The 5,000-nt window shown below is 55.5% G+C and overlaps 1 pseudogene; it reads left to right on the top strand.

Moving 5' to 3' along the window:
- LOC143175814 (large subunit ribosomal RNA) overlaps positions 1-5,000 on the top strand; it is a 10,058-nt pseudogene that overhangs the window by 1,770 nt on the left and 3,288 nt on the right.

Below are 5,000 nucleotides of genomic sequence, written 5' to 3' on the forward strand. Positions count from 1 at the left end.
CTGGGCGTGAGCCTGCCTGGAGCCGCCGTCGGTGCAGATCTTGGTGGTAGTAGCAAATACTCCAGCGAGGCCCTGGAGGACTGACGTGGAGAAGGGTTTCGTGTGAACAGCCGTTGCACACGAGTCAGTCGATCCTAAGCCCTAAGAGAAATCCTATGTAGATGAGGTGTTTTTTTATTTTATACACGATCAATACGAGAGAGAGAGACAAAAAGTACACACCCATCGGGCGAAAGGGAATCCGGTTTCTATTCCGGAACCCGGCAGCGGAACCGCATACCATTCGGGCCCTCGTAAGAGTGTTCGTCGGGGTAACCCAAAATGACCTGGAGACGCCGTCGGGAGATCCGGGGAGAGTTTTCTTTTCTGTATAAGCGTTCGAGTTCCCTGGAAACCTCTAGCAGGGAGATAGGGTTTGGAACGCGAAGAGCACCGCAGTTGCGGCGGTGTCCGGATCTTCCCCTCGGACCTTGAAAATCCAGGAGAGGGCCACGTGGAGGTGTCGCGCCGGTTCGTACCCATATCCGCAGCAGGTCTCCAAGGTAAAGAGCCTCTAGTCGATAGATTAATGTAGGTAAGGGAAGTCGGCAAATTGGATCCGTAACTTCGGAATAAGGATTGGCTCTGAGGAGCGGGGCGTGTCGGGCTTGGTCGGGAAGCGGGTCTGGCTGACGTGCCGGGCCTGGGCGAGGTGAACATGTACGGCAACGTGCAGGGATCCGAGCTCGGTCCCGAGCCTTGGCCTCCCGCGGATCTTCCTTGCTGCGAGGCTTTCGCGTAGCGTTCGTCCTCTTCGGCCGCCATTCAACGCTCAGCTCAGAACTGGCACGGACTAGGGGAATCCGACTGTCTAATTAAAACAAAGCATTGCGATGGCCCCCGCGGGTGTTGACGCAATGTGATTTCTGCCCAGTGCTCTGAATGTCAACGTGAAGAAATTCAAAAAAGCGCGGGTAAACGGCGGGAGTAACTATGACTCTCTTAAGGTAGCCAAATGCCTCGTCATCTAATTAGTGACGCGCATGAATGGATTAACGAGATTCCCTCTGTCCCTATCTACTGAGTTCACCGCTAGGAGGCGCAGAATACAGACGCGTGTTCACGTCGCTCCGTGTTTCGAGGCCCAAAAAAGCGGTAAATGTCGAGGAGAAATCAATTTACGCAGTCTAAAGTGAAGTGCAAGTGTTTCTGAGCAATTTGTGCAAAGAATCGCGGAATTCGGTCAGCGGGATCCGAATTTATCGAGAAAATAAAGTTAGCGTCGGTTGGTGACGTCAGCTGGCGTCACCTGAGATTTTCAAAGCCTTATATTCGTTTTAAAAAACGCGGGACCGTAGAATCGCCGCGGCCAGTGGTCTGTCTACGACGTTGTGGCACAGTGTTGTGGTAATTCCTGTCGAATTGCCACAAACTAGTGATATTTATCGAGATATATTCGAGTATCAACGACAACAGTTTTGTTGACGCCATCTTGGACGCCATCTTGGACGCCATCTTAGTCGGCCATCTTGGACGGCCATATTGAAGACCAGCAACCTGTAGCGCCGCCACCGGTGTACCGAGGAAACACGCAGTTCCGAGCCGTCAGCCGCGGCGACAACAGCTGTTGCCGCAGCATGACGCGCAAGGCGACGCGCAGCCGTGCAGCTGCCGAGGAGAAACCCGCGATGTGGTCCCCGGATATGGAGTCCCCCGAAACCAGTGAGGTGGACTCCCCCGTCAGGGAGGAACGCCGATGCGTCAGGCAAGGGAAAAGGAAGGCGCGCGTCTTGTACTCGGAGTCTGACTCCGACAGCTCCCCACGCCCGACGCCGGAAACCCCCGTACCGGCGAAGGAGACGGCACAGCCCGATGCTGCGGAACCAGACGCAGCAGCGAGCAGGCCAACTAAGAAGCCCGTGACCCCCGATGCCAGCCCCGTAACGTCCATGGGAATGAAGGAGAAGGCAGAGCAGGTGCAGAAGGCCGTGGTGGAGCACCTGTGCGATGCGGAGAACAAGGTGAGTCCGAGTACCAACAAACTAATTCTGACCGCGCTATCCACGATTAACGGCCTACTCGACCGAGCCCTTATGGCTAACGCCCACCTCGAGGGCCAGATAATGGCCCTCCGTACCGCGTCCCACCCTCGCCCCCCCCTTCGGGCCCCAGCCCCGCCCCCCACCACCTCCGCGAACCCCCCGAAAGCCGCGCCGCCCGCCAGTGTAGGAAAACCGGTAACTTACGCGCAACGACTCGGGATTTCGTCCAAAATTGCGGCCCTCTCAAATATCAGGCGCGACCCCCCCAATGTGGTAACAATAATACCCAAGGACCGGCAAGCCTTCGCTAACAGCGAAGAGACCAAGAAGGCGGTCCTTAAATTGGTCTCGCCCGCGAAAGCGAACCTCCAAGTGAGGAACATTAGGACCATCAATGGAAACGGGATTATCATAGAGGCGGCGAAAGGTAGCAACCTGTCGGGCCTCACCTCGAACGACGAGTTAAAATCCGCCGGTTTCGTGGTCGGTGCCCCCCCCAAGAAGGCCCCCCGCGTTATTATCTACGACGCCCCGCGGTCTGACAACGATCAGGCAACGATTGAAGCGATCATTGCGCAAAACATCGACCCGAAGGACCGTAACATCGTTAGGGAACAGACTAAGGTGTCGTTTAAGTCTGGACCAAAAGATAGGGAATCGTGTAATATAATCCTCGAGGTATCTAGACCCGTCAGAGATATCCTTTCAAAGAAGAACAGGCTATATGTAGGGTGGAAGTGTTGCCGATTGGGCGACTATGTAGCGGCAACCCGCTGCTACAAGTGCCAATCGTTCGGCCATACCACAAAACACTGCCGCGCAGACAAGGAAGTCTGCGGGCATTGCGCGACCGCGGGCCACAACTTCAAAACGTGCCCGGCAAAGAAAGACGCGCCAACTTGCTCCAACTGCCGTAAACACGGCAAGGAGCACAAACACGCGGTCACAAGCAAGGAGTGCCCCTCCTACCGGCAAGCTATTAATCAGGTGCTGATCCGTACTGACTATGCGTAAATCTTTCACGAGCGGTAGTCAGGAAATCAAAATAGCCCAAGCTAATTTACGTGGCTCACAGGCAGCTTCCCTGGAGATGAGCCACGTAATGAGCCGCGAGCATATCGACATCCTGCTCATGCAGGAGCCGTACAACGTGAAGGGCAAATTCATCGGCCTCACGAATTGCACGGCAGTCACGGGCGCGGAGCCTGGCAACCGAGCCATGGCTGGTATCGCGATACGCAATCCCAACCTCGAGTCCCTCAAGCTGTCGCATCTCAGCGACGACTATTGTACGTGCATCGAGGTAACAGGACCATTTGGGAAACTGTACCTCGCTAGCGTATATTTCAAATTCTCGCACGATATCGAAAGATATCTGGCGAGAATCTCGCAAATATGCCGCTCCCTCCGCGGACAGAGATTAATAATCGCTGCCGATGCCAACGCGAAGTCCTCGATTTGGCACAGCACCACAACCGATCCGCGAGGCGAAGAATTGGAATGGGTTGTAGCCCAGGAAAATCTAGTAGTCCTCAACGAACCCGGTAACGCCCCCACATTCCGCAACCATAAAGGATCCTCCAACGTAGATGTAACGCTGTCAAGCCTTCCGACCGTCGGGTTCATAGGAAGCTGGAAGGTCCATGAAAATTGGACATCCAGCGACCACAACGCAATTACCTTCACATACAAGGCCCCCACCACAATGGGACCCGCCTCCGCGAGCCCCAGATTCAATACATCCAGGGCCGATTGGGCTAAATTCCAATCGAACCTGGAAATAATCAAAAGCAGCCTCCTCCGCGATTCCCGGCTGGACAGCAAATCTGCAATTGAGGCCTCAGCTGCGTCTCTTCAAGACGCAATCATTACGGCTGCGCAAAAATCCCTTCCGAGGAAGAAAACTTTCCCGAAGTCGGTTCCCTGGTGGACGGAAAACCTGACTCGGCTAAAGAAGGAAACTTACCGCATGCGGAAGTCCTTCCAGGTCGAGTCGGACCCTTCCACCAGGGAAGCGAAACGCGTCGCGTACCTCCAGATTCGCAGGAAGTATTCCTACGAAATTCAGACCGCCAAGCGATCAAGCTGGCGGGACTTCGTAACGGAATCCTGCGCGAAAAACCCATGGGGAGCGGCGTATAAAATTTGCGTCAAAAAGATCAGCCCCGATAAAGCCCTGGCCACTTCCCCGGTTCTGTCCGGTTCCACAATTACGTGGGAGGAGACCGCGTTAAGCCTCCTCCACGCCCTTGTTCCCGACGACGCCCCGGACACGCTCGAGTGTCAACGTCGTAAAAGGTCCGCGAGCGTAACCCCCCCGGATACCCCAGATACTCCACCCTTCTCGGAACAGGAAATTTGCCATGCAATCGGCTCGATTCGCAATGGCAAAGCTCCAGGTTCCGATCTTATCGAGGTCCGAATGCTTAAGGCCGCTTATCCGGTCCTAATAAGCGAAATCTCAGCCCTCTTCAACGGCTGCCTGTCACAAGGCAGCTTCCCGAAGCCATGGAAATATGGCTCGATACGCGCCCTCCTCAAAAGCCCCGATAGGGACGAGTCCGCGGCCAGCTCCTACAGGCCCATCTGCCTTCTCTCGGTGGTTGGGAAATCCCTGGAGAAGCTGATCCGCGAAAGGCTGGAGCCCATTTTTCTCCACCCCGGCTATGCTTCCCCTAGGCAGTTCGGCTTCCGAAAGGGAAGGTCGACGACTGACGCCATCCGCGCCGTCCGCAGCGGGCTCGAGGGGTCAACGACAAAATACGCGCTTGCGATTTTGTTCGACATCTCGGGCGCGTTCGACAACGTATGGTGGCCCAGCGTCCTCTTTCGCCTCAAGGAGCGGAACTGCCCGCGAAACCTATATAGACTCGTCGCGGATTATCTCAACGACCGTACGGCCTCACTGATAGGGAAATTGACCCGTGTCGAGAAACAGGTAACCAGAGGCTGTCCTCAGGGCTCAATCTTAGGGCCCAG

The sequence above is a fragment of the Nomia melanderi genome, unplaced genomic scaffold, assembly GCF_051020985.1.
Source record: "Nomia melanderi isolate GNS246 unplaced genomic scaffold, iyNomMela1 scaffold0195, whole genome shotgun sequence".
In the NCBI taxonomy this organism is placed as follows: domain Eukaryota; kingdom Metazoa; phylum Arthropoda; class Insecta; order Hymenoptera; family Halictidae; genus Nomia; species Nomia melanderi.